The following is a 20,815-nucleotide window of genomic DNA, read 5'->3' as shown; positions in this document are numbered from 1 at the left end:
GAGGAAGCCTGAGCTAGGTCATGTGGTCTCCCATTCCTTTTATTTCTTTATTGCAAACACGTAGATACATCCATTATACATAAATAAAATGGAAAAATAATTTAAAAAATAGCTATCTATTTTTTGTTCATTTTCAAATTAACTTCTACATATGGAGTACAAGCCTTATGTTTGTTTTGTTTTTTATTGATGTTTGTTTTGTTTTTTATTGATGTTTGTTTTGTTTTTTATTGATACAGCAAGAAAGAGAAAACACAATTACCACATTATACACAAGAATAACCACAAACACATAATTTTCTTGTGGATAAAATATAAATTGGTCTTAACACTATAAGTCATAGCTGGTACTACAGTGGTCATTAATTGAACAGACATTGAATAATATTTAGTTATCTACTTTTGGTCTGAACAATCTAACTGGATTATAATCAAGGGAATACTTATTAATATTCCATTAATTGATTGTTAAGTTGGCAATACTGATTTAATACGTAGTTGGAATTATAGACAAGTTAGAGATAAACGGATAAATCGATAAAAAAATTTATTTGGAGTAGATAAATAAATAATAATAATAAATAAATAAATAAGTAATAATAGAAAAAATGAAATAAAATATTAATTAAAAAATAAAATAAAATATTAAAAAATAAAATAAAAAGTTTTTGAAATAAAAAACAAAAAAAAAAAACAAAAAAATTCTAAGAATTTCTTTTTTTCCCTTTAATAATAACAACAAATAGATAAGAAAGGGGGAAAATATATATATATATATATATATATTATATATATATATATATATATAAAATAAAGGTTAATAAATAGAAATAGAACAAAACAGATAATAGCGACGCAATAAATAGCAGGCACATTTTACTTGTGCACAGCTTAGCTCATGGCGCCTAAGAGGAAGCATGCGGCTGCAAAGGAAAACCCATCACGGGCGCAATGCGGAAGGAATAACCCAAAGCACATCTCGCATTTTCTCAATGCCTTCAGATTATTCATAGATGATTATGAGCAACATTTTCCCAATCGAAACCCCAGCCCACCCCTATCTCCTGGCGCCAGTCCCGATACAATTTCAGATAGCTTAGCCTATTCACAGGTTGTTCCAGAGCCCGTCTTCTTCACAGTGGGATGACCTTCCCGGAACCTCTGCCGCCCTCTTTAGTGACTCTCAACTGACAAGGGCGGGTGCAAGCACCAAAGGCACAGCAGAGCCAGTTTGGTCTAGGTTCCAGTCACATTCCGCAGCATCCGCTCCTCAGGGACAAAGCGGGAAGGCTGCAACTAAGTCATCTTGTGCTAATAACCCTGTCGCTTCTAGTTCATTTAGTCATTCACAGGATAAGGAGCCCAGAGTTCAGCTCCCGGAATCAGGCACATCATTTGTGGCTGAGGAGCAGCAGCAGTTGGAGGAGGAGCCCCATGCGGTGACAAGCATAAGCCTTCCGGCAAAAGACGCGAGAAGAAGCACATTTGTAGCAAAAGCAAGTTGAGGACCGATGAGATGGACGATGAGACAGGTAGCTCTTCTAAGTATGATAGCGATGCCTCTCTGGGTTCCTACTGGGGCAGAGGAGAGATCTCTGGCCTCCCCGATTGGGCTCTCTCCAGGAGGGCCAACTCCCATCGTAAAAAGTTTGGGGGAATCCAGGAGTGGAAAGATGGGGCTCTTGTCAAAGAATCAACTACATTAACTTATTCAACTTCAGATGTCATCCCGGGGGATCATCTCTCCCCAAAATTGCGGACAAAATTTTTAAATGGGGAGTTTGTAAACATGTTTAAATTGGTTCCTCCCGCAGAGGAGTTGGGGAGGGGTGAAAAGAGGCCTTCTTATGGGAAGCAGAAAAGCAAGTACGCCCCAGTCCCTAGGACTTTTGACCACTAGCTGGATGGTTTTCAGGCTTATAAGGGGACAGTTGTGGCAGCCTATCCCAAACGAGTGGTTCACTTAGTAGCTTACCTGTCGCACATCCGTACGGTTTATGCCCTTTTCGGGGAGGTCGCTGCCATTAGCTATGATAAGAAGTTATGCAGGAAGGCTTCTAGGATTCCGTTAGTGCGCTGGGACCAAATTGAAAATGGCATCTGGTCATTATTATCTATATTAAATAACGATTACAAAATATATGCAGATATCATGGCAAACAGATTGAAAAAATGTTTAATAAATTTAATCCATAAGGACCAGGCGGGTTTCCTCCCAAATAGGTTCATGAAAGATAATTTGAGACACATTATAAACATAATTGAATATTTGGAGATTAATAACGATATACCTGCGGCACTGATTTTCATAGATGCCGAAAAGGCGTTCGATAATGTCTCTTGGTTGTTTCTAATAAAATCTCTGGAGGTGGCAGGGATAGAAGGTGAATTCTTGAAAGGAATACAGGCAATATATTCAACCCAATTTGCCAAATTGGTAATAAATAACAATCTTACAAAACAAAACAAAAAAAATTCCTTCCAGTAGCACCTTAAAGACCAAGAAGGGCACAAGACAGGGGTGCCCCCTCTCCCCGCTATTATTTATTATAGTATTATAAGTACTGGCGAACAGAATAAGATCGAAGCGAGAGATACAAGGAATTAAAATAGGATTGAAGGAATTTAAATTAAGAGCTTACGCGGACGACCTAATGTTATCTTTGGAAGAACCGCAAGGTAGTCTGGGCAAGGCGCTGGAGACCTTAGAAGAATATGGTAAACTATCCGGTTTTAAACTGAACAAACTAAAAACCAAAATGTTGACAAAAAACCTGGGTGCTGAGGAAAGAGAAGAACTGGAGAGAAAACATGGGATAAAGGTGGTTAAAAAAATAAAATACTTAGGAATATGGCTTACACCAAAAAATATAAATTTAATTGAAGATAATTATACGACAACATGGAAAGATATTAAAAAAGATTTGGATGTCTGGAATAGTTAACCTCTCGTGGATGGGCAGGATGGAGACAATAAAAATGAATGTTCTTCCAAGAATGCTGTTCTTGTTTCAAAATATTCCGGTAATTAGAGGGTCAAAATTATTCAAAGATTGGCAGAAAACTCTTTCACGATTTATTTGGCAGGGAAGGAGGCCAAGGATTAGATTTAAACTACTTACGGATCGAAAGGAGAGAGGGGGACTTCCAGTCCCTAACTTAAAATTATACTACGAGGCCGCCTGCCTATGCTGGGTTAAAGATTGGATAACCTTGGAAAATACTGACTTATTGGACCTTGAAGGGGCAGACAATAGGTTCGGATGGCATGCCTACCTGGCTCATAAAGGGTTCTCAAATCACATCATTAGGGGTCCACTATATGAAGTTTGGGAAAAAAATAAAAAATTGCTAGAATGGAGAACACCCTGGTGGCTGTCCCCAATAAATATCCTAACTATTAAAAAAATAAATATGGAGGAGCAGAAATTAACATATGAAGATCTATTGACAAGATCGGAAGACAGCTGGAAACTAAAGCCATATGAGGAGCTGAAGGGAAAGTTGACAAGCTGGTTACAGTACCATCAAATCAATGCAATTTGGTTAAAAGAGAAAAAAACTGGAATGAATGAAAAGAAATCGAAATTTCAAATTGAAATAATAGAAAATAAATCTAAATTACTACCTAAAATGTACAATTTATTATTGGAATGGGACACAAAAGATGAAGAAATTAAGGAAGTTATGGTTAAATGGGCGATAGATCTGGGGCATAATATAGAATATGAAAAATGGTCAAAATTGTGGAATGAGGGAATAAAATTCACGGCAAGTGTTGCAATCAGAGAAAATCTAGAGAAGATGATATATAGATGGTATATCACGCCAGAAAAACTTAGTAGGATGTACAAGACTGGAAATAAGGCCTGCTGGAAATGCAAAACAAAAGAAGGCAATTTCATACACATGTGGTGGACATGTGAAGAAATAAAAAAATTTTGGGACACGATATATAATGAATTAAAAAAAATATTTAGATATACATTCCCTAAAAAGCCAGAGGCCTTCTTACTAGGTATCATCGGAGAAGAAATTAAGAAAGAAGATAGAGTCTTATTTCAATATTCAACAGCAGCGGCCAGAATGTTAATTGCCCAAAACTGGAAAAATAGAAATATACCAACGGTGAGGGAATGGCAAACGAAACTATATAACTTCGTCGAATTAGCTAAAATGACGCAGAGAATTAGAAACCAAAAGAATACAAAGTTAAATAATGATTGGATTAAATTTATGACATATATTGAAGGTAACTATAGTAACCTACCAAATATAGCAGGCTTGTTATGAAACTTTCGATGTACAGATAGATCAATTAACCAACATCAGCTGTAAAAATGAAACTCTTAAAATTAAGAACCCGAAATCAGGAGGGAAGGAAGTCAGCTAGTATGTGTTATGTATTAGTTTGTTTTTATTTTCATTTCTTTGGTGTTTTTTTTGTCACTTTTTTCTGTTATTTTATTTAATAAGTATTGGATTTAATGTAATTCTTTCTTTTTTCTGTCTTAGTTGATGTTTTAAATGGTTTTGTTTTTTCTTTGTGTGTGTGTGACAAATGAAAGTTAATAAAAAGAATATTAAAAAAAAATGACATCTGGTCGGTAGCTGTGGGTCCGTATGTCGAGAAGCAGGTTGATTCTTATCGTTTGGCCAGGGCTGACCTAAGGAAGGACCTTAAGCGTAAAGTATATTGGGAATTTAACAAAGGGTCATGCCAACGGCACTCTTGCAAATACCCTCGTGAATGCGAGAGATGCACCGGGGCCCACCCAGCTGCAGCTTGTTTCAAGGGAGGAAAGCAGCCCTTTCGTGGAGGCCGGGGGTTCCACCACTCCAGTTCCAGGGGAGCCCCCATGGCTGGAAACAGAAGGTAAGGTAGTTCTGGGGCTAGCCTTTTCCGCGATCAAGCTTGCTCCCCTTCACAACCTTTTACCCTGACAAAAACACAGCTGCCTATCTTTGGGAGGGATTTTCCAGCGGGTTTCGAATTCCAGTAGCAGGTGCCTTAATAGCAAAGGATTCCCCTAATCAGAAGTCTGTTAGGGAGAGCCTAGAGGTTGCAAAGAGGAAGATAGCTAAGGAAGTAGGCGCAGGGAGAGTAGCAGGCCCATTTAATAGCCCTCCTATCCAGAACTTGCACATCTCACCCTTAGGCATCGTTCCCAAAAAGACCCCTGGAGAATTCAGGCTAATCCACAATCTCTCTTATCCAAAAGGTGGCTCTGTAAATGATGCCATTCCACCGGAACTATGTTCAGTTAAATATGCCACCTTCGGCCAGGCGGTAAAACTTATTAGGGGTTTTGGTTACGGGGCACTCCTAGCGAAGTGCGATATAGAATCAGCCTTTCCTCTTTTGCCAGTTCACCCAGAAGACTTACGGTTGCTAAGATTTAAATTCCAAGGAAAGTATTATGTTGATAGGACTATGCCAATGGGCTGTTCAGTAGCCTGTTCGGCTTTTGAAACATTCAGTACCTTTTCGGATTGGGCCTTGCGTTTCAGAACTAATTCTACCGGGGTGACACATTATCTTGATGACTCTCTTCTCATGGGGAAGTCTGATACAGTGGTACCTCGTACAGTGGTATAAATGCCTCGTAAGACAAAAAACTCGCAAGACAAAAGAGTTTCATTTTTTGAGTTGCTTCACAAGACGAATTTCCCTATGTGCTTACTTCGCAAGGCGAAAATGTCTTGCAAGTTTGTTTCCCTTTTCTTAAAACCATTAATACCCAGGGTGCATTGCTTGAAGAGGTGCAGTTGCGACTTGACTTCGAGGAGCAACTCATAGCACGCGGTGTGGTAGCCTTTTTTGAGGTTTTTGAAGACTTTGGTGATTTTTGAAGCTTTTCCAAAACTTCTTTTGCAGCCATTTGGCAAGTTAAACTTTTAAAACTTTTTTTGGGGGGTTTGGATTTTGGGTTGGGGTGTTTGGAATTCCAAGGACTTGGGTGTTGGGGAGGGGTTTGCAAGAATCTGGAAGCTTGTGGTTTTTTTCCTGCATTTTTATGATTTTTTTGTGACCATTGGGGCACTCTGCTGTTGTTAAAAAAAAAAAAAAGATTTCTGGGTTTGGATTTCTGTGTGGTGGGTGGCTGGGGGAATAGTTAAGAAGGGGTTTGCAAGAATCTGGAAGCTTGTGTGTTTTCAAGGAGGTTTGGTGCTTTTGAATTTTTTGGATGTGAAGCACTGATTTTTTTTGGGGGGGGTGGGTTGCGAAGGTAGGAGCTGTGCTGCCATGGGGCCCAAGAAGACTGCTGCTGCAGAGGCCGGCGAGAGGAAGGAGGTTACGCTGGAAATGAAGATCATCTGGAAGCACGACGGGATCGCCGGGTGTGCTTCAGAACTGATAACCAGGCGGTGGTTAACATACTGACTAAGCAGTCACCTTGTTCTGAGAGGGTGTCATCCCTGCTACGGTCGTTCGTCCTCTGGTGCCTTGAGTATAACATTTTTTCAGCTAAATTTATACCAGGGGTTAATAACGATATAGCGGATGCCTTGTCTCGTTTCCAGAAGCCTTGCTTCCAACTGTTAGCACCTGGAGCTCAACTGTTGCCCGAACCCTTTCCGGAGCACCTACGGAACCTTGGAGACGCAAACCGTCTTCAGAAAAAGTGTTTGGATCTGCAGCCACAGTATTGTTCATTGGGCCCATGTCTGGTCAGCAAGCTGCTACCTCACCCCTAATCTCTGGCTGCCATCTGGGGTGCGAGTTTTCTGGTTTTCAAGGCGAGGCATGCGTTGGGAGGAACTCATTCCATTGCTGAAAGGAAAAGTTGCCACATTTGGCCCCCCCGAAATCCTGATCCTTCAACTGGGGGAGAATGACCTCGTCAGCAGAAGGAGTGTGGACTTGTTGTGGAGCATAAAAAAAAGACTTGGACGAGCTTGCTGCTTTATGTCCCGGAACAACCGTGTTCTGGTCCTCGCTCCTAAAGAGAATAGTTTGGCACGGTGCACATAACATTATGGCCATTGAAAAATCCAGAAAACTCTTAAATCGCGCGATAGCCCAAAAAGTGCGCTTTATGAATGGCCTAGTTATTAGGCCTAGTTATTTCTCATGATGGTATCTGAATAGGTGATCATGCCTTGTTCCGGGATGATGGGGTTCATCTTTCAGATCGGGGGAACGATATTTGGTTAGGTAGCATCATCATTAGGGATTGGTTACAGCTGTGAGGGTATTGGCGGCAAGCCTCTTGGGCTCAGGTGGCCGTTAGGCATTGGAATGTGTTCATGGTGTGTGGAAGGGCTAGGTTTGGCCGTCGCCTACCCCTTCAATTTTGGGTATTCCGTTAAAGGAATCCGGAGGTCGTGGATCCTGTCCGATGCCTCTGTGGCAGGGGGCCATGGCACGACCCTCAGTGACATCAGGGGAGAGCTTATAGTTGTATTAGCATCAACAGGCTCCACCTTCTGGTGAATAAACCCCCTTTCGGGCTCACCCCCTCTCCGAGTGGGTGGAGTCTATCTGTTGTGGTCCAATGCTTCTAAGCCAATACCTTTCACTTGCTGTGATCAATAAAGTTGTGGCCTTTTCTTGCCCATTAACCTTATATTCCATGTGTCTTCATTGCACAAAGCGGGGATTGGGTCCTCGAACCGCAAGATGTATATTAAGAAAACCGCAACTGGGAAGGAAGTCGAGGCGTGATTCTACGCAAAGTAAATAAGATGACACTAAGAATGATTGTAAAGATTGTTTTATTTTGTTTTCTTGGAAAAAGTCAATAAAAAGCATTAAAAGAAAAATGAAATGACTTGCCGGGATATGGGGGTGCCCTTGAAAATGTACATGCCGATTTTGCGTTCCTTAATTTGTGGGGAGTTAGCTGAGCTGATGGGCCATCTCCCTTTGTCCCAAGCAATGACTATGAGCGTTTTAAAAAATTGATTATGCAAAGGCATGGGCTTCATGCCAAAAATTATAGATGGGCCTTCGGAAGGGGGATAAGTCCAACCCCTCAGATAGTATTTCTGTGTCTTCTGTGAAAATGCCCCAGAACTTTGACTTGTGGCTTTCAGCTGAAGGCGTCCATACTTTAGAAGGACTTAAGCAACTGGTGTTAAAGTAACAGTTTATGCACCAATTGCCTCCTGAGATTGCGAGCTCTTTGGACCAGGCGACAGAACTCGCAGAATCCTTTAAGCTGAACCAGTCCCATTTGGCGAATAGGGGACAGACGGGCGGGAATAGACCTGCTGGGAAGTCTGCTCCTCCCGCCAGAGACCCAAGTAAGGCCACTCCCATGCCTGCAAAAGACTCTTCTGTAGTGGGAGGGGAGTGTTCTACAATTTCTCCTAGTTCAGGACTGTGTTTCTATTGTAAAAAGCCTGGCAACGTAAAAGCCGCTTGCCCCCAAGTAAGTGAAAAGAAGCCTCCAGTTCTAACTTCAAGTCCTGCTGTGCGACCTGCGACCAGAGGAAGATTGGGAAACAGAACAGCAAAGTTCAGGAACTGCGGAAAACCAGTTGGCTCCAGCTAGATGGTAGGACAGGTGAGGGAGGGACGAGTGGCGAGAGCATTACTACAGATGGTCTGCCCCACCACTTAATAGATCTAATAGGCTTCCAGAGAGTGGTAGATGTGTTATCCCAAGTTGATGGCCTTTCAGCCGATTCCCTGGTGGCCCGCTGGAATGCGGAGTTAACTAGGGCTATTGACTGTCTGTCTCCAAAGCGCCCTCTCCGACTGCATGGAGCCCGGAGAGCCGCATGGTTTTCCCCGGAGCTGAGGGCGATGAAACAATTGTTGAGACGGCTAGAGCGCCGGTGGCGGAAAACTCATTCTGAATCAGACCGGACACGGGCTAGAGCTCAATGTTGAACCTACCAAGTGGCAATGATAACGGCGAAGAGGGCCTTCTTCACCGCCTCTATTGCATCTGCAGAAAACAGCAGCAGGAGACTCTTTCAGGTGGTTCAGTCTATCGGAACCACCTGCATCATTGGGGCCTAGTAGGGACCCCAAGATCTCCTGCAATGCTTTTGCAAAGTTTTTCCAGATTCAGAAGGAGGTAGAGTCCTGTCTAGTCATATTACATATGATCAATTCCAATCTGTTACCTCCAAGGATGTGGACAGGTTGCTTGGACGAGTGAAACCAACCACCTGTCTCCTTGATCCTTGCCCATCCTGGCTGATAAAAGTGAGCCGGGAAGGCCTAGGTAATGGGCTCTGTGGGGTGGTGAAAGCTTCCCTCTGTGAGGGAGCCTTCCCAGACCCACTGAAAGAGGCTGTCATTAAACCGCTTCTTAAAAAAACATTTAGACCTGGCCAATATGGCCAACTATCACCCAGTCTCAAACCTACCATTCTTGGGTAAGATGATTGAGCGGGTGGGTGGCTGAACAACTCCAAGCACGCCTGGAGGATGCAGACCATTTGAATCCCTTCCAATCGGGATTCAGGCCTCACCATGGGACTGAAACTGCCTTGGTCACTCAGGTTGATGATCTCCAGCAGGCTAGGGACAAAGGTGAGAGCTGTTTCCTAACTCTGCTGGATCTCTCAGCGGCCTTTGACACCATCGACCATTAACATCCTTCTGGACCGTCTAGAGGGGCTGGGAGCACTGCTATATGGTGGCTCCGTTCCTTTCTCCTGTGCCGTGTACAAAAAGTGGTGTTGGGGTGGGTGTTCAGACCCCTGGGCTCTCACTTTTGGGGTGCCTCAGGGTTCCATCCTCTCCCCCATGCTTTTTAATATCTATATGAAGCCACTGGGAGAGATCATCAGGGGGTTTGGGCTGGGTATCCATCAGTATGCAGATGACACCCAGGTCCTGTGTGAGTGCCTCAAGGCAGTTGGAGGATGGATGGCGGCTAACAGATTGAGGTTGAATCCTGACAAGACAGAAGTACTGTTTTGGGGGGACAGGGCGGGTGGGTGTGAGGGATTCCCTGGTCCTGAATGGGGTGACTGTGCCCCTGAAGGACCAGGTGCGCAGCCTGGGAGTCATTTTGGACTCACAGCTGTCCATGGAGACGCAGGTTAATTCTGTGTCCAGGGCGGCTATCTACCAGCTCCATATGATATGCAGGCTGAGACCCTACCTGCCCGCAGACTGTCTCGCCAGAGTGGTGCATGCTCTAGTTATCTCCTGCTTGGACTACTGCAATGCGCTCTACGTGGGGCTACCTTTGAAGGTGACCAGGAAACTGCAATTAATCCAGAATACGGCAGCTAGACTGGTGCCTGGGAGTGGCCACCGGGACCACATAACACCGGTCCTGAGAGATCTGCATTGGCTCCCAGTACATTTTCGAGCACAATTCAAAGTGTTGGTGCTGACCTTTAAAGCCCTAAACGGCCTCGGTCCTATATACCTAAAGGAGCATTTCCACCCCTATCGTTCAGCCTGGACACTGAGATCCAGCGCTGAGGGCCTTCTGGTGATTCCCTCATTGCGAGAAGTGAGGTTACAGGTAACCTCACTGAGGGCCTTCTTGGTAGTGGCACCCATCCTGTGGAACACCCTCCCTTCAGATGTGAAGGAAATACTAGGAGATAATTTTTTTAATAACTGGAAAAGAGATTTGGCCAAATTTGTGTGGTCAGGGGAAAAACCAAGAATAAAACACAAAGTAATGATAGACAAGAAGGAGAGAGGAGGATTTGACCTCCCTGACATGGAGTTATATCATGATGCAGTGGGTCTGACCTGGCTAAAAGAATGAATCAAATTAGATGACTCGGATGTACTGGATTTAGTTGGAGTAGAGATGAGATTTGGTTGGCATGCCTATCTAATAGATTGAAAAGTCAAAGTACATAAAGGCTTCCTAGGGCATATAGTCAGAAAGTCTATATATAAAATATGGGAGCAATATAAAAGACTCCTAGAACCGAAAACTCTTTGGTGGGCATCGCCGGCAGAAATTGTCAGTGAAAAAATTAAATATGAATGAAAATTGGGCTACTTATAAAATTGTATTAAAGGAAGAAAATTGAGAATTGGAATTAAAGGATGGTTCCAATATATTCAAATTAAGTATAGATTAGCGAAAGATAAAGTTAGGCTTTGAAAAATAAATATCAAAATTCGATAAATACTTGTATAATCTGATCTTAGAGTGGGGAAAAAAAGGATGAATTGGTTAAAGCATCCATGATTAAATGGGTGCAAGATACAGTGGTGCCCCGCAAGACAAATGCTTCACAAGACAAAAAACTCACTAGACGAAAGAGTTTTCCGTTTTTGAGGTGCTTCGCAAGATGAATTTCCCTATGGGCTTGCTTCGCAAGACGAAAAGCCGCCAATAGCTGTGCTTCGCAAGACGTAAAAACCGCTAGACGAAGAGACTCGCGGAATGAATTTTCATCTTGCGAATCACCACTGTATTGGAAAAAATGTTTGAAAAATGGGGAAAATTGTGGAAAGATATGAAATTCACTGTGTTATATACTGAAAGAAAATTACCTCAAAATACAACATAGATGGTATTTAATACCTGAAATAGCAAAAATGAATAAAAATTGTAGCAATGTCTGCTGGCAATGCAACACTGGAAAAAGTACTATGATACATATATGGTGGAATTATTTAAACATCAAACAAATTTGAGAAATATATAACGAAATGGGAAAAAAAATGTTTAGGAAAACACCAGAAGGTTTTCTATTGGGAATAGTACCAGGAAATCTAAAGGAAAAAGACAAGACAGCATATTTATAGGCAACAGTAGCTGCTAGGCTATTGATTGCGAAAAGTTGGAAAAGTGGTATTATACCGACAAGAATAGAGTGGCTTGCCAAATTATTGCAGTACTACAATATATCCAAAACAATGGGAGAAATTGGAAGGATCTAAAAAGAGAAAATAGACAGGGATTGGAAGGTGTTTAAAGGATACTTGCAAAACCATATTGAAAAATCAGAACTCCTATTAGAATAAGCAAGTTCCGTTTTAAATACTGGAATACTAAATAAGATGAATAACAATCGTAAGAAAAAGCATGAAATTAGGTTAAAGGTGTGTGAAAGAAAGTAATAGAAGTGGAAAGAAATTGCAATTGAGTAGATTGGAAGTCTTAACACAAAGGTGGGGTGAGGGCTGGTGGATGGTGATGGGAAAAGGAATTATCTGTGGGATTGAGTGTAGGTATGTTGGAACATTTTTAAGGATTGTATGAAATTTATGTTTGTATGTTTGTATATTTGCAATATGTGTGTATTAATGCTGAATTATTTTAACAATAAAAACTTTTCCCAAAAAAATGACGGGGAAAAGAGATGTGAAGGAAATAAGGAGCTATCTTATCTTTAAAAGACCATCTTAAGGCAGCCCTGTTTAGGGAAATTTTTAATATTTAATGTGGTATTGTTTTTAACACTTGATTGGGAGCCGCCCAGAGTGGCTAGGGAAACTCAGCCAGATGGGCGGGATAAAAATAATAAAATAATAATAATTATATTTACTAAGAAACCAGAGGCCTTTCTACTTGGAATAATAGGTCTGGAATTGCCCAAGAAAGATGTTAGAGTGTTTTTGTATGCCACAACTGCGGCTAGAATTTTCTTAGCTAAGAATTGGAAAACACAAGTCCCAACAGTGGAGAAATTGCAGATGAAGATGATGGAGCTAGCTGACCTGACTGGAAGAGTCCGCAACCAGGAGGAGTACCACCAGAAGGAATGGATGAAATTCAAAGACTATTTAAATATGCTAAGGTAACTTAATTGGAAAAACTTGCAAATACCAGATAGGCTTAGGATTTAAATAGGTGATTTTAGAGAATAAAATGTTTAAATCTAAAATGAAAACAAAGAATGATATTAAGTGATTAAGTTAATTTTATGAGAAATTTGGTTTTGGAAAACTTTTACAATGATATACACTGAAACTCAGCCAGGGGGGTTAGAGGAAGTCACTTTACAATGTTACTAAGATTGGATTAAGTACAGTTAAGATTTATGTTTGTTTAAAAATTCTGGAAAATCAATAAAAGAAATTGGGGGGGAAGAAATACAAGTCACCCACGGTTGAGGAAACTTTTGAAAATTGGCTAAACAGCTTCCAAGTTTTTTCCTGCGTAGTAGCTGCTGCTTATCCGAAGAGAGCAATGCATTTAATTGTTTATCAATCACTCATGAAGACGGCCTATGCCATGGCTGGTGAGGCAGCGGCCATTCATTACGGTAAGACTTTCCGGAGAAACGCTGCACTGTTGCCGACTGCACGCTGGGATTGAGTGGACCAGTTTATTTGGCTTTCATACGTGGGCCCTCATATCGAAAAGAAACCTCTGGACCAGGGTAAATTCCTAAAATCAGACAAAAAAGGATACACGCCGCAAGGTATGTTGGGAGTTTAACAAGGGATTATGCCAAAGGCAAAGTTGTAAGTACTCGCATGAGTCTGACAGGTGCCTGGGTAATCACCCTGTAGTGTCTTGTTACAGAGGCAAACAGCCCTTTTGGGGAGGCAGGGGGTCACACCAGCAGAGTAGAAAGGGTGGGCAACCCCCCCAACTCCAGGGGGTGCGAGTAGACAATAAATCTCTTTCACTAGCATTCTCACCCATCAAATCTTAATGCGCTAAAAGCCCTTCTTGACTTGCACCTCAAAAATAAATAAACCAGCAATCTACCTTAGGGAGGTTTTCTCCAAGGGTTTTAGAATCCCCGTGGCGTTCGCCCCCAATTCCGGGGATCCATAGAATCAAAAATTATTAAGCGAAAGGCCTGATGTACCAAAAAGGAAAATAGAAAAAAAAATACTGGCAGGGTGGGTGGCTGGTCCCTTCGCTAGTCCACCTATTCCAAATTTACACATATCTCCGCTGGGGACTGTGCCCAAAAAAGTGCTTGGGGAATTTGGTATGATTCACAACTTATCTTATCCCAAAGGGGGCTCAGTAAATGATGTCATCCCAGGCGAACTCTGCTCAGTAAAATACGCCTCATTTGATCATGCCATCAAACTTATTCGGTCTTTTGGAAAGAGGGCACTATTAGCAAAATGCAACATTGAATCCGCATTTCGCCTCCTACAAATACATCCTGATGACTTCCGTTGGTTATATTTTAAGTTCGAGGGCTCCTATTACGTGCATAAAGCAATGCCAATGGGTTGCTCAGTCGCTCGCGCCACCTTTGAAACTTTTAGCACCTTCTTGGATTGGGCCCTGCATTTTAAAACTGGTTTGTCCGGGGTGACCCATTATCTTGATCCTTTTTTATTAGCTGGACCCCCAAATAATAATTCATGATCAACTCTGCTTAATGCTCTTGTCTCTCTTTCTGTGGAGTTAGGAGTTCCCCTGGCAGCAGAAGAAACCGAAGGTCTTCTCACGACTATGACTTATCTGGGTATTGAGCTCAACACGGTCGCCCAGACATCGCATTTGCCTGAGGCCAAGCTGAAAGCTCTTAAAGTGGCTGTTTCTCAACTGCTCATGCTCAAAAAAAGTAACACTCAGGCAAATTCAGTCCTTGTTAGGCCACTTGAACTTTGCCTGTCGGGTGGTAGCCCCAGGTTGCCCTTTCTGCTCACGGTTGGCTAGGTTATCTGAGGGCTGCTGTCACCACATTATAGGGTACGCCTTACAAAAGCAGTAAAATGAGATCTCAAGGTTTGGCTTGGCTTTCTAGAAAATTATAACGGAATATCTCTCTGACAGGATACTTTAAGGCTTTCCACTCATTTTCTGGTTCAGTCGGATGCCGCAGGATCTTTGGGTTTTGGGGTGTTCTTCAGGGGTCGCTGGTGTTCCAAACAATGGTCAGCCAGTTGGCGGGATACTTCCATTACCCTGATGTTGGGAAAGATGGAGGGCACAAGGAGAAGGGGACGGCAGAGGACGAGATGGTTGGACAGTGTTCTCAAAGCTACCAGCATGAGTTTGACCAAACTGCGGGAAGCAGCGGAAGATAGGAGTGCCTGGCGTGCTCTGGTCCATGGGGTCACGAAGAGCTGGACACGACTAAACGACAACAAATTCTGCTAGAACTTGAGGACTGAAGTGGACCAAGGGTGTTCTGGTGTCAGAATAGATGAATGGATTTATTAGCAGAAATATTAGGAGGCAGCCAGAAATGGCACAGATGGAGCTGATTGGGTGGGGGCTTTGTATACAGATTGAAGTGAACACAGAATAAAAAGCTATGCTGTGCGCCTACAGTTCAAGGCAAAATTAAACACCTGAGCAACAGCCAACTCTAAATGCCCACTGTCCTTTTAACAGCTGATCTTAACACAGGGGAACAAGCAGCAGTAAAGCTGCGAGGGGGGGGGAACCTATTTTTGTATTGCTTTGAACTCTTCACAGTTAAGTATTCACAAGTCAACCCACATTATTAAACTGCAAAAAGAATATTCTGTTCATTAGTATTCGGGAAGTATCTCTAGAACTGCTTACAGTTTATTAGCAACTTATGAATTGTTTGCTCTGAACGCTGTTTGCTTTTATTCAGTGTTGCAGGCTTCATGATCCCGAGGGGATGAATGAAAGCTTTTGCTTTTGAATGAAGACAAATGAAGAGCCGATGAACAGTGTCGTGTTGCAAATCATAGGTCACTATAGTTTAAACAAACTTATCAATAAGGATTATCACAAAACTATAGCAAGTCATGTTCTGCATTTCAAGCAAACAACTTAAGGAAATTCTGGCTAATTTGCATTCCCCATCAGTATAAGTAGTACTCTCAGTGTTCAGAGTATGACATCTCCCTCCCTAGTGCCACCCTCTGTCCCCAACCAGAGATAAAGGAGCACAGCCATTTTTGGGCTATGCCCGGCGTCGCCACATCGGCGAGGTGGTGGTCCAGATGACAGCACTGTCATCCCTGAGGTAATAAATGCCCTTAGAAAAGCCAGTATAGTGGTTGTCTGGTATGGTGGCTCTGTTGATTAACAGTCCTCCCACTTTAAGGCTAGCTTGTGGGTTTGTGTGGAAAGCTGTTAACAATTCTGGAGTAATAAACTCAAACACAAGTGTTTCTCATTAAGGTCTCAAGGCCAATATTGTTAATCCAAGGCCCGTAATGAGAACAGTCTGATTCCTTTGGGGTAGGGGTAAGGGTGAACACCCATAGTTAACACTCTTAAATCTGGGTTAGGACTGGTAAGACTGATGGTGGAAGTTCATCATGGATGATCAGTGCCTGTTCAGACCCCAGTTGGCATCTTGCTCTCCTGCTCATAAAATTATTTATGTCTTTTGTGTTAGGCAACCAGATGAGGTAGTTTTGCTTTAAAAGGTTTTTTAAAAAAAAAAAAAAACTTTTGCAAAAACTGACTTTGGACTGAGTTTCTGAACCTCCTGATTGTGACTGCACTTCATGTCAAACCAAGAATACCATGAATTTTCTATCCATTTCAGTGTGCGATTTGAGCTCCCATAGCAGAGGCATTAATTTTAAGTATGAACACATGATTGGGTTGGATGGTTGCCTGTATTCTTAAGTCTAACTTGCCTACCCTGAAGGCTACCCCCAGGGCCTGCAACTTGACTTTTTGGCATGCTGCCCTGTTTGGTATTTAAATCCTAGAAAAGGTAAATCAAAGCCTGGTAAACGGATTGTGTGCCATCTTTTAACTGGATGGTGAATTTGGAAGGATTTCACGAACACATTGTCCCTCCTTGAGTTTGTACGCGAGGCAGTGATGAAATATCTAAAGGTGTTGAATGGTCTCTTTAAATTGGAAGGTTCATTATTGTTCCACAAGATTTGTATTTCTTTAAGGGCCAGAGCAAATAACGTGGCCTAGTTTTATAGATGTGAAGCAATATAGCAGATGCTGTTAGGTTGTGGTGATTAAGCTGTTGGGTACAGTATATAAAGAGCAGCACCTAGCTCTCTCAGTACCCTGGTGGATGGGTCATGCTTATTGATATATTACAATTAATGTAAAACTTTTTATTATTAAAACCTAGCTAAAGTTCTTTTGTGTTCCTTGTAATGTGTGGTCTCCCCAGCACGCCTTCTGCAGTGCAACTAGTCTGCAAGTAGCCAACAGAAGGTTGCACCGAGATTACTTGCTGTGGCCAATTACATATATATACACACACACATATACATGCCACCCATTTCCTCTACAGAGAATGGGTGGCTTTTAAGGCAAAAGGACTTATCAAACTGCACCAGCGCCTGCAATGTATGCCATATTCTTATCGGTATGCCCATGGTGGCTAGTGTCCTGGTTTGCTGCCCAGCCCTGGCCATTGGTGCAGATCAAATATCTTACACAGCCATTGGAGGGCCATCGCCTGAGCAGACTGCACTCTGCCTAATGGCTGTGCCGGCCATGTACAGTGGTGCCTCGCAAGACGGAAAACCCACTAGACGAAAGGGTTTTCCGTTTTGGCGGTGCTTTGCAAAACGAATTTCCTATGGGCTTGCTTCGCAAGACGAAAATGCGGGGTTTTTTTCCCTCCCCCCCTTTTTCTAAGCCGCTAAGCCACTTGACAGCTGATCCGCTAATGGGCTTGCTTCGCAAGACGAAAAAACCGCAAGACGAAGAGACTCGCAGAACGGATTCTTTTCGTCTTGCGAGGCACCACTGTATAGAAGTAACTGCTGTACCGCTTTTTCAACAGCCATGACTCAGTAAACAAATAAATGCTTAAGTCAAGAAAGAACTTGGCATATCAAGTTGAATGTATGTAAATACACCAAAATCTTGAGGGAGAATTTCCTGAAGAAATTCAATATTGTAGCTTAATCTAAGAAATGTAACATATGGACTTGAATGTTTATAAATATATCAAAACTGTGAGAATTTACTAAAGAAGCCAGAGACTCTTCATGGGCGAAACAGGTGACAAATGCAGCCACCCTCTCTTAACTCTTGTGCGTAACATCACCAATGCTTCGTTTGATCAAACTTATTCTCGTTGATATCTACAGGAGCCTGGCTAAAGGAACATTTAAAGACTATCTTCATTTTGGACACAATTTGAATGAGTTTTCTGTTTGTGACTTCTGTAGAAGACCTTGTACATAGCTCTCTCAATTTTTGGATTATTAATTTAAGATTTAGAACGTAGAATGGGTTTTTAGTGTTTTGTGTGCCACTTATGTGCTGCTTACTTTATACTGGTCTACTGAGAATTGGCAGCATAGGTTCATTTCTTCAGAGCTTTTTCAACAGCAGCAAACCATTAAGCTATACACATCAGGACTTGCCCATTTCAGGAGATCAGAGCAAGCAGCATGGGCAGGGAGAACAAAAAGACTGCTGGTTACCTTAAGCCAATCATAATAAATTCCTACATTTGGCTTTCTGCACACTTGGTGTTCTTTTTCTACAAGTTGCTCAGCCATTCGCAAGCCTTTTCTGCCATCTGGTGGCTAGTATATATGTGTCACACAATTTTAAATATTGTTTGTACATTTAAACAAGGCATCTGAACTCTGGATGCCAACAGGTACACCCAATACCTGAACCTAAAACTTAATCCTATTGATCAATGAAATTTTAAGCCAGGAGAGGGAGCAAAAAATTTTAAATGTTTGCATGACATACAATGTACATACAATTATGTTTGCATGACATACATTGCAATGTACATACAACAGCATTAATTCACCAATAATAATAATGAGGCATCTGGTGGCTGCACTTTTCTGAGGTCCACAGCAACTACAAAATCTGGGCTGCAGAAGCAAAAACATTACTTTTTAACCTTAATTCTCTATGGCCTTTTTGAGTAGGTGGGATGTTTTAAATATATATAGGACTTTGGGTCAAGTTGGCACCTGGAAAGTCTGTTCAGCACTCTCAAGTGAGCCTAAGACAGATGCATAAATCTCAAAGGTGTGACCACAGGGTGGGAGAAGGGGAAGGATAATCCTATACTGGTGGTCACCCAAGCTCAGTTGCACAAAGCCGCCTAAGACACCTAACGGACCCTAGTAAAACCTTCAAAGGAGTCAGGCAAGGTGCCATTGGCCCCTCTACTATTTAATTTCTATCTAAATAACTTATTATCTGCACTCAATGACTCAGAACTCCACCCGCCGAAGCTTGCAAATCGGCATATTTCGGTTCTGCCTTATGCCGATGATGCGGTAATCCTATCTAGAACCCCCATTGGAATCAAAAGAGCACTAAGAAAGCTCGCAGCATACTGTGAATCTGAATGTCTCAAAATCAACTATCAAAAGACCAAGATACTCGCTTTTGGGGAAAAACCAAAGCTTAGAAGCTGGGAACTCCAAGGCCATAAATTAGAACAAGTCACAAACTACAAGTATCTAGGAATGGTGGCACAGGCCTCAGGAACCAACAAACTACACATAAACTCCATCGGGAGTTCAGCAGAAAAAAACCCAAATTGTATTATTAAATTCCGCAGCTCTAAAATTATACAAGGCCAAAACTTTGGCACAACTCCTGGATGGTTCCTTCCTCTGCTTTCTCACCCCTTGAGAGAGTTCAATCTACTAGACTTCTTAGAGCTCTCCTCCAAGTCCCCAGATGTGTCTCAAACGCATGGGTGAGATTGGAAACGGGGATGGTGAGATTGGAAACGGGGATGGTGAGTGGAGGGTAGCATTTGCTTAACATCAATCTACAAATGGCTGACATTGAATCTGCTCCCACCCCCCCGAGGGATAGCCCCACTGATCCTCTGTGACCAATTCCAGTCAGGCTGGCAGACTGCAGTTCTGAACACCCTCCGGAAACTGGGTTTTGCCCCTCAAGCCCTTCTAAGTCTGGGGTTGGGCCAAGCAAAAGCCATGGTCAGGCAAAGAATATTAGATACCGAGACACAACTGGACTGCGCAAGGTGCCCCGACTATAGAATTGGAGGAATTGTGAGATATATAGCCGCACCGGCAGCATATCTCTTCTTTCTTGTATCTAGAAATGCAAGAAGGGCCTTTACACTCGCCAGAAGCATGGCTCTTCCCTTGCCGGTCCTGGATGGAGCCTTTAGAAGGGTCCCGTATGCTTAGACTTTGCACCTGTCCATTGGGAGAGATAGGAAGGCCAGAACACTTGCTCTTTAAATGTCCCTTTTACTTAGAGGCACATAGTAAGTTCATTGATCCCCTACTGGTGAGGCTCGCCGACCTCCCGCAAAAGCAAAAATTTGACCTTTTGCTGTTAGGCAAAGATCAGAAGAAAACCTGGATGGTCGCCAGATTCTGTGTATGAATCTGTAGGCACAAACCATCGCCCAACTCAAAATAGTCTGGCATGAAAATCCCCAAACTCGGTTCCATGGGTGACTCTTGAGTCAACTCCCTGGGATAGTTTATTGTTGCACATTGTTTCTAAATTTATTGTTGTACATTGTTTTAATCTTCGATACCTCCCTCTCTAGGGAGGCGCAGATTACAGCTATAACAAAGGCAGCATTTTTTCATCTCCGCCAAGCTAAGCAGTTGGCTCCTTATCTCTCGCCCTGACCTAGCCACTGTGATCCACACGACGGTCACCTCCAGACTAGATTATTGTAACTTGCTCTACCTGGGGCTACCCTTGAGACTGACCCAAAAACTCCAGCGGGTGCAGAATGCTGCGGCGAGACTCCTTATGGGGTCTTCGCTGCGAGATCACATTCATCCGGTACTATACCAACTGCACTGGCTCCCGGTGGAGTACAGGATCAGGTTTAAGGTGCTGGTTTTAACCTTTAAAGCCCTATACGGCCTAGGACCCTCGTACCTACGGGACCGCCTCTCCTGGTATGTCCCACAGAGGAACTTACGGTCTGCAAATAAAAACATCTTGAAGATCCCAGGCCACAGAGAGGTTAGGCTGGCCTCAACTAGAGCCAGGGCCTTTTCGGCCGCGGCTCCAATCTGGTGGAACGCTCTGTCACAAGAGACCAGGGCCCTGTG

At 42.6% G+C, this 20,815-nt stretch overlaps 1 long non-coding RNA gene across 1 annotated transcript in view; it reads left to right on the top strand.

Annotated features, from left to right (window-relative positions):
* The window catches only part of LOC307223673, a 110,597-nt gene extending 103,480 nt beyond the window's left edge, over window positions 1-7,117 (top strand). The window contains exons 2-3 of the long non-coding RNA XR_013842183.1: window positions 6,072-6,431; window positions 6,526-7,117. This is a non-coding gene — a long non-coding RNA (uncharacterized lncRNA). The remainder of the gene's footprint in view (window positions 1-6,071; window positions 6,432-6,525) is intronic.
* Window positions 7,118-20,815: the final 13,698 nt, after the last annotated feature.

Source organism: Podarcis cretensis (assembly GCF_951804945.1).
Source record: "Podarcis cretensis genome assembly, chromosome: 9".
In the NCBI taxonomy this organism is placed as follows: Eukaryota; Metazoa; Chordata; class Lepidosauria; order Squamata; family Lacertidae; genus Podarcis; species Podarcis cretensis.
The sequence above is the reverse complement of the archived record's forward strand: the minus strand, read 5'-3'. Positions and strand labels throughout refer to the sequence as shown.